The 19112-nt window shown below is 41.5% G+C and overlaps 1 protein-coding gene across 12 annotated transcripts in view; it reads left to right on the plus strand.

Moving 5' to 3' along the window:
- The window catches only part of ADPRM (ADP-ribose/CDP-alcohol diphosphatase, manganese dependent), a 384694-nt gene that overhangs the window by 315630 nt on the left and 49952 nt on the right, over window positions 1-19112 (plus strand). For 9 of the 12 annotated variants that reach the window (XR_009499606.1, XR_009499605.1, XR_009499607.1 and 6 more), the window contains exons 7-9: window positions 3070-3186; window positions 7683-7860; window positions 10246-10442. The gene's annotated coding sequence lies outside the window, so the exon portion shown is untranslated. Of the gene's footprint in view, window positions 1-3069; window positions 3187-7682; window positions 7861-10245; window positions 10443-19112 lie in introns of those variants that run through there. The other 3 variants (XR_009499615.1, XR_009499614.1, XR_009499616.1) reach the window with 3 other exon arrangements.

The raw sequence follows: 19112 nt of genomic DNA on the forward strand, positions 1-19112 counted from the left end.
AATTGGATATCAATATATTTTTTTAAAAGCTAAACTTAGATCCTTATCTCACATAATAAACAAAAATCCATTCAAAATGGATTATAGTTCTACATTTAAGAGCCAAATCTATAAAAAGCCTTTGAAGAAAAAACAGGAGAAATCTTATAACTTTGGTTAAGCAAAGATTTCTTAAATAGGACATCAAAAGCATAATTCATAAGATAAAAATTAATAAATTGGATTTCACTAAACATTAAAAAGTCTTCTCTGAAAAGACATTGTTTAGAAAGTTTAAAAAAATCACAGAATGAGAGAAGATATTGGCAAATTACATAGCTGAAAAAATGGTTTATCTCCAGAATATAAAGAACTCCTATAATTCAATAAGGAGACAAACAACCCAGTTAAAAATGGGCAAGATAATCAAATAGACAATTCATCAAAGAAAGTATATGAATGGTTAATAAACACATGAAAGGTTGCTCAACACATTAGTCATTAGGGAAATGCATACTAAAACTACAATGAGATACAACTATATACCTACTAAAATAGCTAAAATCCAAAAGACTGAACATACCAAGTGTTGGAGAGATTGTGGAGAAACTGAAATCTTAAAGCACTACTGCTGGGAATGCATAATGATATAACCACTTGGAAAAGAGTTCGGCAGTTTCTTTAAAAGTTAAATTTAAACTTCCTAAAAGATCTTTCAATTCAGTTCCTAACTATCCACTCAAGAGAAACAAAACGATATATCTGTACAAAGACTTGTAGGCATATGTTCCTAGAAGCATTACTCATAAAAGCCCCAAAGTAGAAACAGTCCAAATGTCCATCAGCTGGTGCATGGAGAAACACAATATTATGTAGTCATACACTGGAAGACTATTTGGCAATCAAAAGGAAGAAACTACGGACACAAGTCACAACATGGCTGAACCTCAAAAACATTATGGTAAGTGAAAGATGTCAGAATCAAAGGACCACATATTGCATGATTCAGTTTACATGAAATACCCAGAAAAAGCAAATCTACATAGAATGAAGATCGATAATTACCTGGGCTGAGGTGGGAGTGCGGGTTGACTGCAAATGGGCAGGCAGGAACCTTTTCAGGTGATGGAAATGTTCTACATCTGAATTAGGTTATGGTTGCACAGCTTTATAAATGTATTAAAAATTGGCGACTTACAAGGGGCATATTTTATGGAGTGCAAATTATACCTCAATAAAGCTGCTAAAATTGTTTTAAAGATTTTTTTTAAAAAGAGAGTACTGTGTACTAACTGCTGCTGAGAGATGTGACGAGGAGACGGAGAAGAGGACAAGCAGGGCGTTAGTGCCTTGACAAGAAAGGTCCATCCATTAACTTAAACAAATTAGCCTCTCCTCTTCCTATTTATACAAATAACACATGTTCATATCAGACAACTTAGAAAGTACAAAGAGAAAGAAAAAGAAAATCACCCATAATCCAAAGGCAACCACCATTAACATTTTGGCCAGTGCAACTTTTGAAAACTTTTGTCACGTTCTGGCTGACATTATTTCCAAACTTTTATGGAAAAAGGGAATTCCTGGAGGTGGCGCCAGGAATGTGCATTTTTAACAAGCCTCTCCAGGCAATTCCAATGCATATCAAGGTTTAAGGACAAGCAGCCTAAAAGAAGAACATGTCTACTCCAATGGAAATGCTCCTTTACATAAAAAGGAAAGAAGAACTATCACAGACTGGTCACCAATTTAGAACATGTACCACATCCCGCAGGATGGAGAAAATAGTGAGGCAGAGACTGATGAGATGCTCACGAACCCACTTCTTCCTTCTGTCAATAAGTCAAATGATATTTCCCAGCCTTCCTGACAGTAGTCAGAGGACACACTATTGAGTTCTGGCCAGTGAAGTGTGGGCAGAAAGAATACTGGCCACGTCCGGGCTTGGCTCTAAATCTCCTGTGGGATCCTTCACCTATATCCTCTTTGCTCTTCAGCCATCAGAACACAGAACAACCAGATGGGTTCTTAGGGATAACAGATGATGGTATAATCAAATGGGAGAGGATTTTGAGTAACTGGGAAGAGAGAAAGCCCTGTTCGCAGAGAGCTCTAGCTTAGGAAAAGCAAGGGAAAGATGCTTCCAAAATGGGGAAACCACTGGAGATGTGCCTGGCCACACCCCTCTCTATTCTGCCAGTAGAGGCATCTGCCCCCTCCGGAAATGTACTGGCTCAAGAGACTTTCATAGTAAATCAAACTGGGAAAATTAGTATCAGGCAGACATGTCAGTGAAGGCAGTGACAACCATACAATAAATTCAAAGGGATAAAGGAGGAAAAAATTAAGAGAGACTGTAACACCTCAAACAAAATGAAGTTTGGGGGAAATGCTCCTGGGAGAATTGTAGGAGGACTGTCTCTAGTACAGAGAGAGCTGATGTTCACCTACTAGGCACAGGTCTGGCTGGTTAATTACACCTAGTTTCTAGACTGATGGATATTCCATCATTCATGGTGCCAATGACACAATGAAAGTTGATAAATATTTTGCACATCCCTTCTGGATGGAGGGAAAGGGCATGCAGAAAGAAGGCAGGCTCTCTGGAAGGCCTTTTCAAAGCTGGGAGCATTCAGAAGGCAGTGGAATAGCTGGAGGAGCCCCAGGAGAGTCCTCAGACAGCATTAGAGGGCTTTATGAAGGCTTGACAATAGAAAGCTACCTTTGCTCAGTAATGTGGGGTTCCCAACCTTCTCAGCCCATGTGCTAGCCCCCTCCGAACTCATGGTGGAAGAATCCAATGTGCAGTTCCATGCTATCAAATGCATGCAAGGCAATCACCTAAGAGGGGCAAAGTATGAAGGACCTCTTGGCTTTCAAAATAGCACAGCCATTTAAGTCACCAGAGGAAGTCAAATGGCTTAATTCTGATTATTCTTTGGAATGCCTAGAAAGTACCCTATAGTGGCGTGCAAAAGACCAGGGAACGAGGACTCTTTGGGGAAAGCCCCAGTAGTCAAACTGCCTGCCAAGAATTGGCAGCAATAACTAAAAGACCAAAGTCATTAGTCTCTTTCTCTTTATTTCCAGATCATTTGCCAGTTTTCCCAACACCATTTGTTGAATAACCTACCCCTTATTTACTGATCTGAAATGCCAACTTCATCATGAAACACATTCTCATGTGGTCTTGGATCCATCACTGAGGTTTGTATTTTGTTTCTTGTTATTCTCTGTGAAGTACAGAGTTTGAAACATATCTTTTATTTATTTATTTACTGTATAGCACAGGGAACTATATTCAATATCTTGCATTAACCTATAATGGAAAAGAATCTGAAAAATTATAGATATATATGTATATGTATAACTGAATCACCCTGCCGTACACCAGAAACTAACACAACATTGCAAATCAACCACACCTCAACAAAAAATAATTCATCAAGCTTAAGATTTTAAAATTGCACTGTGTGTAATTTATACCCCAATTTTTTAAAACACAGACTAATATATCTATACATACCATATGTACATTATATATACACACATATATAATATATATGTATGCATTTTATATATATAATACATATGCCTATAGGTAGATATTTTATAAATATATGCATTATATATTACATACATGTTACCATTTCCAAATCTAATCAAGAAATTATTCTTTTTTTTTTTTTAATTTTATTTATTTATTTATTTATTTTTGGCTGCATTGGGTCTTCATTGCTGTGCACGGGCTTTCTCTAGTTGCGGAGAGAGGGGGCTACTCTTCGTTGCCGTGCGTGGGCTTCTCATTGCAGTGGCTTCTCTTGTTGCTCTAGAGCACAGGCTCAGTAGTTGTGGCTCATGGGCTTAGTTGCTCTGCGGCATGTGGGATCTTCCCGGACCAGGGCTCGAACCCGTGTCCCCTGCATTGGCAGGCGGACTCCCAACCACTGCACCACCAGGGAAGTCCCAAGAAATTATTCTTTTGGCTACTTTTTTTTTTAAGATTTTTTTGATGTGGACCATTTTTAAAGTCTTTATTGAATTTGTTACAATATTGCTTCTATTTTATGTTTTGGTTTTTTTTTTTTTTTCCTTTGGCTGTGAGGCATGTGTGATCCTAGTTCCCCAACCAGGGATCGAACCCACACCCCCTGCATTGTAAGGCAAAGTCTTAAACACTGGACCACCAGGGAAGTCCCTTGGCTACTTTTCTTTTACTCCTGGCAGTTTTGATTTTTTCTTTTTTATCATCTTTATTGGAGTATAGTTGCTTCACAATGGTGTGTTAGCCTCTGCCCTACAACAAAGTGAATCAGCTATACACATATATACATCCCCATATCTCTTCCCTCTTGCATCTCCCTCCCGCCCTCCCTATCCCACCTCTCTAGGTGGTCACAAAGCACAGAGCTGATCTCCCTGTGCTATGTGGCTGCTTCCCACTAGCTATCTATTTTACATTTGGTAGTGTATATATGTCCATGCCACTCTCTCACTTCATCCCAGCTTACCCTTCCCCCTCCCTGTGTCCTCAAGTCCATTCCCTACCTCTGCGTCTTTATTCCTGTCCTGCCCCTAGGTTCTTCAGAACCATTTTTTTTTTTTTTTTTAGATTCCATATATATGTGTTAGCATACGGTATTTGTTTTTCTCTTTCTGACTTACTTCACTCTGTATGACAGACTCTAGGTCCATCCACCTCACTACAAATAACTCAATTTCATTTCTCTTTATGGCTGAGTAATATTCCATTGTGTATATGTACCACATCTTCTTTATCCATTCATCTGTCGATGGACACTTAGGTTGCTTCCATGTCCTGGCTATTGTAAATAGTGTTGCAATGAACATTGTGGTACATGTCTCTTTTTGAATTATGGTTTTCTCAGGGTATGCGTCCAGTAGTGGGATTGCTGGGTCATATGGTAGTTCTATTTTTAGTTTTTTAAGGAAACTCCATACTGTTCTCCATAGTGGCTGTATCAATTTACATTCCCACCAACAGTGTAAGAGGGTTCCCTTTTCTCCACACCCTCTCCAGCATTTATTGTTTGTAGATTTTTTGATGATGGCCATTCTGACTGGTGTGAGGTGATACCTCATTGTAGTTTTGATTTGCATTTCTCTAATTATTAGTGATGTTGAGCATTCTTTCATGTGTTTGTTGGCGATCTGTATATCTTCTTTGGAGAAATGTCTATTTAGGTCTTCTGCCCATTTTTGGTTTGGGTTGTTTGTTTTTTTGATATTGAGTTGCATGAGCTGCTTGTAGATTTTGGAGGTTAATCCTTTGTCAGTTGCTTCAATTGCAAATATTTTCTCCCATTCTGAGGGTTGTCTTTTTGTCTTGTTTATGGTTTCCTTTGCTATGCAGAAGCTTTTAAGTTTCATTAGGTGCCATTTGTTTATTTTTGTTTTTATTTCCATTTCTCTAGGAGGTGGGTCAAATAGGACTTGCTGTGATTTATGTCATAGAGTGTTCTGCCTATGTTTTCCTCTAAGAGTGTTATAGTGTCTAGCCTTACATTTAGGTCTTTCAACCATTTTGAGTTTATTTTTGTGTATGGTGTTAGGGAGTGTTCTAATACCATTCTTTTACATGTAGCTGTCCAGTTTTCCCAGCACCACTTACTGAAGAGGCTGTCTCTTCTCCGTTGTATATTCTTGCCTCCTTTATCAAAAATAAGGTGACCATATGTGCGTGGGTTTATCTCTGGGCTTTCTACCCTGTTCCATTGATCTATATTTCTGTTTTTGTGCCAGTAACATACTGTCTTGATTACTGTAGCTTTGTAGTATAGTCTGAAGTGCAGGAACCTGATTCCTCCAGCTCCGTTTTTCTTTCTCAAGATTGCTTTGGCTATTCGGGGTCTTTTGTGAAACGTATCTTTTAAATCAAATGAATTAATTATATTATTCAGATCTTCAACCTCCCTATTTTTGCCTATTGATCTGTCAAAGATTTAAAGAAGTATAATAACTTCCTCACCACCATTCTAATTCTGTCAATTTCTCCATGAATAGCAAATATTTTGTTTTTATGTATTTTGATGCAGCATTATTACCCAGATAAAAGTTTGTTATCAGCGACACATTCTCTGTGAGTTGTAACTTTTGTCAAAACAAAATAAGGCTTCCAGTTTTAAAATCATAGAGAAAAGGTGGCTTGGTTTTCATTTCTTTTCAAAATCATTCCAAACAACAAGGAGAAACTGAAAGCCAAATTCCATCTTTGATGAAAGCAGAAGACTTGTACAACCCCAAACAATATTGTTACATGAAAAGGGAGCATGAATGGATGACTTTTAAATGGCTTAGCAATGAGAGAAAGGTTTATCCCACTTATGGCAGAGGGGAAACTGGTGAGAAGCAGGAAATATTGCCTGGCTGAGAGCTGGAAAGCCTCTGGAATTAGAGAAAGCAAATACCAAAGAAACCAGGGGTGAGGTAGTGTTGACAACCAGAGGGTTATTTGAAAGTCTTTACAAGAAGCAATTAGATCCAGTGTCCCCTACCCTGCCTACCACTATCCTATATAGTCAGCAATTATCCCCAATATAAAGCAAGAGAAAAATACTTTTTCAAAAATTGCACCTGAGAGCCTTTAAACTCAGATACACTGACCATAGAGTAGGGCCAGGTGAGGTGGAGGTCTGAACATAGGGGAATAAGGTTTCAAAGTCTGTTCATAGAATGGTAAGAACATTTCCTATCAGCCACAGAATTCTGGGAGGGAGGCTGGAGAAACCGAATCCTTCTACACACAGCCAAAGAAAAGACCTACCCACATTGACATTCGATTCCCAAAGGAAAACCTAGGTGGCCACTTGTTTACCATACAGTGAAGTCAATAACTCCCACGGATGTAGTTTTCAATTAGTTATTCAGTGCTTCACTCTTAAATATGAAGAGCAGAGAATCACGAGACCTCCGAAGAAGGCTTCTGATACAAAAGAGAGGAATCAAAACAAAATCAGCAGAAGTGAAAATAATGCAGAGAGTTTTAAAGTTTCATTTCTTTAAACTTTAAAGAAACTGTAATCAGTATGCTCAGAAATAGTAAAATATTGTGCATCTATGAAACAAACCTGTTTATAATGGGGACAGGGAGCAGTGATCAGTGAAGCAGAAGCAGTCTTTGGAAATTAAAAATGTGAAAACCATGATGAAAAGTTCAGTAGAGTTTGGAAAACAAAGTAGAAAATTCTTCAAGAAATTAGATTAAAATTATAAAGAAATAGACAAAAGGAAAGAATCCAATTCCTAATTTTGTCACAGTTTCTGAAAACAAATATCAAGACAGTGTAGGGGAAGATATTATTAAAGGAATAATAAAACTAACCATCCCAGAACTGAAGGATAAACGGTTCCAGATTACTTCCTACCAGATGCTCAGCACAGTGGGTGATAAAATACATCAATACACACAATAGTGAAATTTTAGAATACTGAGATAAAGGGAAGAACCTAAAAACATGAAAGGTGGGGTGGGAAACAGGGCACAAGCAAAAATCAGTAACCAGAATGGCACTGGACTTCAAAAAAGCAATGCGGCAAAGACTTTAAAAATTGGAGAGAAACTAATTCCAACCTAGAATTCTAGACTGGCAAGATTTGCAATTAAGTGTTAGGATAGGAATGCAAAAGTCTAAAAAATATATATATAAACTAGCATATGTCTTTTTCTCTTTTTTTCCTTCCAGAAAGCAACTAAAGGATATACTCCAACAAAATTAGATCATAATTCAAGAAAATGAAAGACCAAAGACTCAGAAAAGTGGGGAAAGGGGATGGAGGGATGTCCCAGCTGACAGTGTGGCTTCAAACCTAGAGATGGAGCAGAAGGATGGAGGGCTCAAGTAGTGATGTCTCCTGAAAAAGGTTCGAAATGATAGATTATCTGACGGATTTAAGCACATGAAGATAATGTTGAGAGATATCTCACAGAGCTTTTGGTATTTATGGGAAAAGTTAGCCACAAGTTCAAGGGGAAAAAAAACCTTAAGCAAATGAAAAATAATGAGGCAAGCTCTGACTCCAGGCAAAACAAAAAGATGTACAAGAAAGAAAACACCTACAACAATTATTGGTTAAGCAGTTAGCACTATTTACATAGAGATAATAATAAAAACACCTGTGACACACACTGTTGGTTACCTTGCCAGTGTCTACGCTCCTTTCTTCCTTGATTCCAAACCTCAATTTTGTTCAGGCAGTGATGTGCCTATCTAAAAATTCTTGCAATGTTAGATTACCTTGCAGTTGGAGGTGTGTGACACAGAGCCTGCTAATGAGACATGAGCTAAGTGTTCCTCGGAAACTATTTCTTTTTCTTTCTCCTCTGGCTTCCCTTCTTCCTTCCTTTTTTTTTCCTTCCCTGAAACATAGGTGCAACATTGGAGGTGTAGCAGCTGTCTTGTGACCATGAGGGCAAAAACTAAGAGCCTAAAATGGGAGAACAGAAAAATAAAAAAAGCCTGGGTCCCTAAGGACATCTTAAAACCACCACATCAGCTTTTGACTGCCTGAAAGCCATTGCTAGGTGTGTTTTCTGTTACTTGCAGCCAAGCACATTCCTAACTGATACAATAGTGGATATGGACAAACCTCCAAATTGTGATATAACTACAACAGAAGAGTGAGAGCAGAGTAAAATGGGTATACAAAAAATCCTTTGCTGGCAATATAAGAAGCTAATATCATTGATCAACTGAAGTCTGTTTATGTCCATTAATTTTAACATGTTTCTTACATATAAGAAACAGCCAAAAGAACTGAAAAATGTTGCCTTTAGAATGTTGGATGGGGATGAGGGATAAGGACCTGACATATTTGTTATATCCTTTTAGAAGTAAAAAAAATTTAGACTGTGCCCATGTTTAACTTTTTTTGATTAAAACATTAAATTAATTAAAAAGTAAAACAAAAAACTTTGTCTCATATAATGTCTTTTACCTTAGATTTTTTTACTTTGTCTTCTATTAATATGGTAACTTCCATTTTCCATATTTTTCCTTTTTAATACTTCAGCCATGTCTTTTCCCATGCTTTTATCTTAGTCTGTTTGGATCATTTTATTTTAAGTGTGTAAATTGTAGACAGTACATACTCAGGTTTGGGGTTTTGACCCCATTGGTTTTGTCTTTTAATAGAAAAGCTTGATCCATTTGCTTTTATTGATACAACTCCTATGTTTGATCTTTGTTCTGTCATCTTTTTCTATGCTTTCCACCTTTTTATGTTTTCTTTGCTTTCTGGCTTGACAAGTGGATTTAGCATTTTGAAAGACGTATTTCGTTTTAAGCTCTACTGATTCTTATCTTTAAGGTTTTTCAAAAATGCATTTCAAAAGGCATTTCTTAAACTGTATTTCCTTAACAGTCTGAACCAGGACTGAAATGTTAATTCCTCCAATTATTATGTTTAAAACAGTACATAGAACTTTCCTGCCTACTTTCTTTTCTGCTTTGCTTTTCTTCTTTTTCTTTTCTTCTCCCTCATGATCCACATTCACCTTCTTTTCACAATATATTTTTGAGATTTTTACATTCTGTCAACGATTTCATACTTTTATTCATGTAACAAACCATGTTCCATATATTGTACTAGATAATAAGCTTAGAGAAAGGGACACAATTCTTGCCCTGCAGGCACTTGAAGGTGACTAGGGAAGCAATGATAGTCCAGGGAAGTGGCATAGCAGAGGTCTGCCTGTGTTATGGGGGAGAAACTAGGAGAGGCATGAAACCTGGACTGGCTTCTCAGGGAAGACTTCCTGGTGGAAGGGGCACTTGAGCTGAATCTTAGAGCAAGATGTTGATAACCTAGTCCAAGAGTGGAGAGAAATCTTTCCAGCAGAGGGAGCAGCATACGTAAGGACAAGGAAGTAAGATGCCTTGGGTTGTGATAACGACAAACAGCTCAGTGTTGCACGAACATGGTGGCTGGTTAGAAAGGAAAGGGTCGCGGGGGTGCAGCGAGAGATCCACTCACTTAGATGGCTTTGAATGTCCCTCTCAAGAAGGATGCTACTGCAGAATCCTAAGCAGGATGCAGATGGGACTGGGGTTGGGTAGCAACGAGGATGGAAGGTGGCAGGACTTTTATGAGGACATTTATAATGAAGGTGATTAAAATAAAGAGAAAGTGATGGAACAGGAGAAATAAGTATAGTCAGCAGACCTCAAGCCTGTGACCTTGGAGAGACAGCAAGGAAGTTACCTCTCCACATGCTACTCCAAACTCTCTGGTCCAATTTTTCTCCAGCTCCAGGCAAAGCTCCATTGGAAACGGGATATGACTTTCCAGTTGATACCATGAAGAAATATCAGCTCACTGGTCACAATCCAGTGGTTTGAACGAGCTGTCTTTTGAGGAGTAGGAGATTCGAGCAGAAGATGGGAGAAGATGGAGGTCACTTCAAGCCCAGTTTAATGTGTCCAAAGAGGTTACAGACAAACCAGGTAAGCCCCTTTCCCCTGCCTCAAATTCTCACCCATCCCTCGGGAAGTCTTTCATTGTTTAAACAGAGATAATTTAATAAGGTGTGGCAATGTTAGGAGTTACAAGCAAAACCATGGTTTCTTAGTTCAGCTCTGGGTTTTGCAGGGTAGAGTGATGTAGCTATGTAAGTGACGTGGTTATGAATAGATGAGAGAGGAAGTCTTTAATTTGGTAATCCTAATACATGTACATTACCCCTTTTGTTATTGTCCTGCGGCCCTTCGGTATTTTGTTCTATCTTTTTCCTTCTTTTTCCTCTTTGAACTTCAGTTTTTGAAGTTTCTATTGATGTCTTCAAGCTCATTGATTCTTTCCTCAGCTGAGTCCAGTTTATTGATGAGTCCATCAAAGGCGTTCTTCATTCCTGTCATGGTGTTTTGATCTCTAGCCTTTCCTTTTGATTCTTTCTTGGAGTTTCCATCTCACAGCTTCCATTACCAATCTGCCAATCTGTTCTTGCATGTTGTCTACTTTTTCCATTAGAGCCCTTGGAATACTAATCATAGTCATTTTAAATTCCCAGTCTGCTAATTCCAACATCTCTGCCACACTTGAGTTTGGTTCTGATGTTTGCCCTGTCTCTTCAACCTGTGTCGTTTTTTGTTTTGTTCTGTTTTTTGTCTTTTAGTATGCTTTGTCATTTTTTGTTGCAAGTTTGATGTTGTAAACTAGATAAAAGGAACCCAGTACTGGTTCCTGCAGAGTTTTCTTCTCCTGGTCTTCAGCTCCAGTAAGGTGTGATTCTTTGTCTACCTGTCTGTCTCTTCCATTTGGCAGGAGGGGGGCGGGTAGCAGTTTGCCCTGTGATGTCAGTTTTCTGATTGATCTAAGAAGAGTTGTTGATTTTCAGTTTGTTCATATTTTCTCCTGTTGTGTGGGTGGGAGAGTAGAAGTCCAAGTTCCTTATATGTTGGCCTGGAAACCCAAAGAAGTCCTTAATTTGAAATTTTATTCATCAGGAGTTGATGAAGAATACTAAGGAAGCAGGTTTTAGAATTTTAGAAGGAGAGGTTTTCAGCATGACAGGAAAGAACAAGGCTTTTGCCTTCAAAGGAGGATGCTTAACTATATCCAGTCTTTTTCTCAGAAACACAAAGAACTTTAGAGGACTCTCCCTCCCATTTTGCAGATAAGCACACAGAGGTTCAGAGAGGTAAAGTGATTTTCTCAAGATCACACAGCCAATGACAGATCTGGGACTTGAGTCCAGGTCTCCTGATAATAATTTCAGTGTTCTTTCCGGGACCCATAGGTCTTCCTGGTCTATGCTCCTGGGGGTCCTTTAACCTTCATCCACAGAGATGATGGTCACGACAACAAGGAATCTGGAGGAGAGGGGTGTGTAGTCTCGTAGGAGGGTAGGCGAGGAGGAAATACTAGGATGATTCAGATCCAGAAAGAAACATCCTGAGTGTAGGAAGAGGTGTTTTGAAAAGGAAAAGGGACTCGGTGGCTATGGGAATGTGAGAGTCACCTTCCCTCTTGCTCCGTGGAGCTCAGCACCCCTCCCAAACCTGACAATTGTCTGCACACTGGTGCCCTCTAGTGGCCTGAAGAAAGAGATCATTTCCCCCAAATTTGACTACAGTGGAAACTTGAAGCTTGAACTTTGACTAAACTGGAAACTTTCCCTGGGAGGGAAAGAAAAATGTCCCTCCTCCATCCCTCACTTTGGTTCAGAGATTTGTCTAAGCAGGTTTTTTCCTCTTTTACCCTTTAACTTCTTTTTGTTAAACAATCCAAAGACATTTAAAAACATGTGTGAAGGAGAGCATTACCCCATCTGGAGAACCATATGCACCCAAGTGTGAGGATGGGGGAAAGGAAGCCATAGGAATACACACAAACACAGCCAGGATGTGCAGACACAAATACACATTCCTGGGGTGGATGAAGGCTTTGTGGATCCTAAAAGTTATAAAATTTGGGAATCTCCCTCTGAAAATAAAAAGAATATAAAAGTACAAATATTAATATTAATATTAATAAAAAGTACAAATATTAATATTAATAAAAAGTACAAATATTAACAAAAATACAAAATTAAGCACAGAGCTTTGGAAGAGTCCATTCATCAGCTTTATGGTGAATAATTCCCACACATACCCGTCTGTCCGTGCACACACAGAGGAGAAATGAAGGTATAAAGCAGAGCTATTTTTAATTTTCACTATTGTCCCCGAAATCCTATATATGCTGAGAACGGTCCACCTCAGTGAAGTCACGTTGGAAGGCAGTACAATTATTCTTACGATGTTACCATTGTTCAACAGGTGTCTGGAATTGTTCCTTTTAATTCAGATACTGCCTTCAGATACTGTGGCATATTCCTTGGGATGTCGTTAATGATGACTTTTATCATTTAAGTGCAGATTCTTTGTGTGTGTGTGTGTGTGTGTGTGCAATAGCCAAATCCACACAGATAAGTACTAAGAGGGGTACTCTAGCTGCCCGATGCTGGTTTTGGTCAAGAGTAAAGGGTCTTTTTAAAAGCTATGAAACTCTCTGCCCTTTCATTGCTTCTATACTATCCCGTGAAGACATCTCCCTGAAAAGGAGCTGCAAAATGATTTTAGCGATGAAACAATCATTGGACTAGGTGTCTGTATGGGGTGGACATGAGACTGCCTCCCGGTCTTCCACCTATAGGAAGGACAATTGACAGGGGCCCAGCTGCAGAGCCAGGGAAGCCACCTGGGCACACGAAGGCCAGGGCTCCCCCCAGCTCAGACCCGCATGCAGCAGGGGCACGAAGGCAGACCCCCTCCTGGCGGGGACTCCTGGGATGGCCGACCTCAGCACAGAAACATCCCCAGACTTTGCTGATCCTTTTGCAGATGACATGGCAGCCTAGGACATTTCCATCAAACCTTCTCTTCTTCTGTCCTTCACTCAAGGTCAAACTTGTGTGTCACAGTCTGATGGCGGCTCTTCCAGCTTGTCTGGTCTGCTCCCTATTTTTTTTTCCCCCGCAGGCATTTTTCCTAAAAACCCTTGCACAGTTAATCCCATCTTGGTTTCTGCTCCTTGGAGGACCAGACCAGCTTTCCGCAGCGATGACTTTGAAGAGCAGCCATCTGAGTTTTCTCTAATGTCTAAGTAACTGTAATGAAGAATCTGGCCCCGTTCTTTTCAAACGCTTTTAATTGAAGTATAGTTGATTTACAATATTGTGTTAGTTTCAGGCGCACAGCAAAGTGATTCGGTTTTTTGTTTGTTTTTTTTTGGCTGCACAGTGCAGCTTGTGGGGTCCTAGTTCCCTGAACAGGTATCAAAGCCGGGCCCCCAGCATTGGAAGCTCAGAGTCTTAACCACTGGACCACCAGGGAATTCCCCCAAAGTGATTCATATATGTGTATATATATATATATATATATATATATATATATATATATATATATATTATTTTTCAGATTATTTTCTATTACAGTTTATTACCATATATTGAATATAGTTCCCTGTGCTATATAGTAGGTCCTTGTTGTTTATCTATTTTATATATAGTAGTGTGTATATGTTAATCCCAAACTCCTAATTTATCCTTCCCCCCTTTTCTCTTTGGTAACCATAAGATTGTTTTCTATGTCTCTGAGTCTGTTTCTGTTTCATAGATAAGTTCATTTGTGTCATATTTTAGATTCCACATATAAGTGGTATCATATGATATTTGTCTTTCTCTTTCTTTTTTTTTTTAATTAATTAATTAATTTATATTTTTGGCTGTGTTGGGTCTTCGTTTCTGTGTGAGGGCTTTCTCTAGTTGTGGCAAGCGGGGGCCACTCTTCATCGCGGTGCGCAGGCCTCTTCACTATCGCGGCCTCTCTTGCTGCAGAGCACAGGCTCCAGACGTGCAGGCTCAGTAGTTGTGGCTTACGGGCCTAGTCGCTCCGCGGCATGTGGGATCTTCCCAGACCAGGGCTCGAACCCGTGTCCTCTGCATCGGCAGGCAGAGTCTCAACCACTGCGCCACCAGGGAAGCCCTGTCTTTCTCTTTCTGACTTACTTCACTTAGTATGGTAATCTCTAGGTCCATCCACGTTGCTGCAAATGGCAGTATTTCATTTTTTTTTTATGGCTGAGTAGTACTTCATTGTGCATATATACACCACATCTTCTTTATCCATTCATCTGTCGATGGACATTTAGGTCACTTCCATGACCTGGCTATTGTAAATAGTGCTGCCATGAACACTGGGATGCATGTATCTTTTCGAATTAGAGTTTTCTCTGGATATATGCCCAGGAGTGGGATTGCTGAATCATATGGCAACTCTGTTTTTAGTTTTTTGAAGAACCTCCATACTGTTCTCCATAGCGGCTGCACCAATTTACGTTCCCACCAACAGTGGAGGAGGGTTCCCTTTTCTCCACACCCTCTCCAGCATTTATTATTCATAGACTTTTTGATGATGGCCATTCTGACCGGAGTGAGGGGATACATCATTGTGGTTTCGATTTCATTTCTCTAATAATTAGTGATGTTGAGCATCTTTTCATGTGCTTGTGGGCCCCGTTTTTTATGTTCAACGACTGACAATTTTTAAGCTCTACCCCTTGTACCCCACATCTGGGGAAACTGATAAGAAAGCCTCCTTGGCGCCAGCAGGAGAATGAAACCCAGCTAGCCCCTGCCCCTGCCTGAGAACTCTCACCCTGGCCCCCATTCCTTAACTGCCTGAAAAACCCAGGCCTGGCTCCCTTCCTCCATCTCTGAAGTTATTTGGGGTCTACTTAAGAGTCCTGCTCTGCTCTCCCCAGAGACCTCAAATCCCTAAGTAATAAAACTTTTCATACCTTCTTGGTGAGTGTGTGGCATCATCAGTTCTGACATCCGAACCAAATTGTAGGAGGGGATACGCATATCTTTGAAGGGTGGTCATAACAGTAACACGGGGTTGTCAGTTGCCACCTATTGCAATTGGCTACTCAGGTCCACGGCTGAAAACAGCTGTTACGAGGCACCCCACCTTCTCACTTGCTAGGACCACCAGCTCTGTGGTCAGCCCCCTTCCTTCAGGGCGTGTAGAAGGATGCCATTCAGTAACGAGAGTACCACCCACCCACTCCTCACACACAACGGCAACATGAAAGGAGGCGAGAGGGAGAGGAGGTGGCATTTTGAAGGAGTGTCACGTTGGTGAAAAGGAGCTCCAGCCTGTTCTCCACAACGCTAAGAGGGAGAGCAACCAGGAGGATCAAGGGGGTTCAGGAAAGTGCCTGAGCCTCCTCTCCGTCCACTAGGTTGGGGACTGGAGATCATCTTGGTCGAAAGGGGACGAGACGATGCCTCCTGTCAGAGGTGCAGAGGGCAGAAGGGTATGCCAGTAGGGAGCCAGTGATCTCCTCATTTCACGTGGCAAACCTGTGTGTTTCCTGGCCAGGCGTGAAGGAGAAAGCTCCAGACAGCTTGAAACCTGGCATGGTGGCCCCATAAACAAGATGGGATGCGGAGACAGTCTGGAGTGGCTACTGGGAGGAGGGTGAGGAACACATCACAACTAGGAGTTGAATCCAGGGAAACGTGCAGGGGGCAGGGCCGCCTCGGGCTCCCTGAAGCACCAACAGACAACCTCCCCGAAGTAACCAACATTCTCTTGGAAACTTGACACTCAAGCAGAACCAATGGCTACTGGCTACTGAGTGTTAGAGAGGAAACAGCAGCCAACAGAAAGAAGCAACTTTCCCACTGGACAGCCAGGAAGGAGAAGCTCCACCCCTCTCCCTCCCCAGGGCCCCAACATCAGCTTGGTGTGTACCACCCTCCCTGTTCTAAGGTGCTGTTGTTGAGTTTGGCCCCTGTAGTTGGGGGAAGAGCTGGGGGATGGTGGAAGAGGACTTTGGAATGACCGTGAAATTAGCAATTTTAAAATAAACAACACGGAGTCTGAGAAAGGAAACCAGACTGACAGAATAACCCAAACGGACCAAAAAGTTATGGAATTCAACCATGATGTCATGAAGGGAATCCACTATCAAGTAGGGGCGGGGAAAGGAGTTAACCCAAGTAGCAGCAGAAACTGGAAAAACAAATGGATTTTTGTGATTCTATTCCAGTGAGTTAATATCCTTCTCTAAATCAGCAGCATGTAATTTTTAAAAATACAAAATCAATCTTTAAAGGAAATAATTAAACATCGCCTATAATCTGGTGCCTGCTAGGTATACACCCACAGTTCATTGCTTTCACATTTCTAAACAATGTTCATTTAAACCGTAGGTTATACGCATTATTTTCAACCTCTGTGCTATGCTCACGCTGTTCTTTCCACCTTGAATATCAGACCTCATGCTCCAACTCTCATCTCTCAGTGTAAAATCTTATGTTACTAGAGAAACAAAACCATCCTTTTTCTCTCCATTCAGAGTCTGGGGAAGAGAATGCTCTTGGCTGGCTAGGTAATTGAATCTCGCTCTTCAAGAACTAATTACAAAGCCCCTGTTAGGTCTTAGTGTAGTCATGAGGGCAGTTCTTAAGAGGCATAACGCTGGAAAATGGGCCCACTTCTTATTTCCAGCAGGCTCTAGGGGGTCCTAGTTTGAAAGGGTGGGCGCGCGTACACTGATCAAAAGTAAATGATATGAGGTGTTCATTACACGTAGAGAGGAGGCTTTGAAAGCATTGGGGATGTAAGAAAAATACTTCTCTTCTACCTTCTGGGTTTAGAGTGTAATATCTCTGATAATTAATATTTATCCTTGGGAAAGGCGGATGTGCCCATGGTGGAGGCCGAATTGGAAAGAAACCCCACAGCTTTCCAATGAGTTATCAATAGAATAAGGAGGATTGTCAACAACTCACTACGTACAGAGGCCGCTAGGGGAAGAGGAGTGGTCCCTGGTGGTCCCATGGTTACGACTTCTTGCTCCCAGTGAAGGGGAGCCGGGTTCAATCCCTGGTCAGGGGACTAGATCCCACATGCATGCCTCAACTAAAAAGATCCTGCGTGCCGCAGATAAGACCCGGTGCAGCCAAATAAATAAAATAAAACAAATATTTTTTAAAAAAGACTCATTGGAGGGAGAGTAGAAGAGGATTCACAACGAGGAACACACCCCCAAACGGGAGAGCATGGCTAGGAGCTGGGGGACCCCAGGAGGGCGTTCCCTGTGTGGGTACAACTTGGTTGAGCGTTTTTTCCCTTGTACTAGGGTGAAGGTCACATTAAGGTTTTAAATATCTGTGCTCCTCTATTATGTCAATGTCCTTTGGGTACTGCGATCCTACGTAACAGTTGATATATATATACACACATACACATATATATGAAAGTATTATCCACATATATATGCTTATATATATGTAAAATAGTGGTGTTACGAAGAACAAAGAAACAGACTAATGGAGAGAAGCAGGGCCTGCCCAGCCCCCCTTGTGTGCGTGGCCGGGCCCAGGGAGAAGTGTCCCAGCTGGGAGATGCTTTCCAGCAGAATGTTCCAGGAACGGCGGCAGGGCTGGGATCCGTGGGCAGGAGAGCAGGCTGGGGAGGCTGGGGAGGCCTGCAGCCGAAACCGTCCCCCTCCCTGCGTGCGCGAGGCGAAGGTGACCTTTCCAAGTGGGAAAAGGCTGACATGCGGGTTACTCTAGTCGCTTCCCAAGGCTGTCTTTCAAATGCCGCATCCTTTACTGAGGCCTCCCTGAGCTCATCCAAGCTAGAAAGAGCCCCTCACGCCTCCGAAAGCTGGGAGCCCTTGATTTGGTGGCTCTTACCGGTATCTGCTTTCAGTGAGAGTCCTTTACAAAGTAAGTCCTTGCCCAGATACCTTCGTTTGCCTTCACGTTCCCTGGTGCCCGCCCCCCTCCCTCACTGTTCTCCATCCGGCTTCCTGTTGGGCTGAGCTGTAAGCCCAACAGATACCCTTGTTCTCTGGCTTCTGCTGGCCCATGGGGGGCCCTTACAGTAGGTGGGAGGGAGGTGGGGGTAATTGGTCCCCTAGTTCTTTCCCTTGGAGGTCACCTCAAGGTTAACTCTCTCAACTGAAGCTCGCTGCCTTCACGGTGGCTGCACTGGAAGACTCCATCCCCTTCCAGGTTCCAGTATCCACTCCACACCTTAGCTCTGCAGGTCCCACGGAGGATAGCACCTTGACGGCTACTAGCCCAGGCCACCACACTCTCCCTTATGCTCTCCCTATATTCATTCCTTTGTAACTAGTTCTTCAACTTACCTTAATCTGTGCATACCAAATGTTTCCAGTTGAGACCCTGCCTGATACACTCCCTTACTAAATACATGGGGGACATACCAATAGATGTTTGCATTATGCTTATTTCTGAACCAAGGCTAAAACAGAGTCTTGAATATTATAGGTGCACGGTAAACATTTGTTCAGTACTATGCGTCTAGAACTGAGTTTCTCAACCTTGGCACTATTGACATGTCAGGACAAATAACTCTCTGTCAGGGGCGGGGGGTCAGGGGGCTGTCCCATGCGCTGTAGGATATTTGGCGGCATCCCTGGCCTCTGTGTACTAGATGCCAGGAGCAACCTAACACCATTTTTGGCAACCAGAAATGTCTGCGGACAGCGCTAAATGCCCCCCCACATGCACCAGGGAGCAAAATTGCTCCCTGTTGAGATTCACTGCCCTAGATGTGCGCTCCTTTTGTCATTTCAGCATTCATGTTACA

Source organism: Balaenoptera ricei, chromosome 20 (assembly GCF_028023285.1).
Source record: "Balaenoptera ricei isolate mBalRic1 chromosome 20, mBalRic1.hap2, whole genome shotgun sequence".
In the NCBI taxonomy this organism is placed as follows: Eukaryota; Metazoa; Chordata; class Mammalia; order Artiodactyla; family Balaenopteridae; genus Balaenoptera; species Balaenoptera ricei.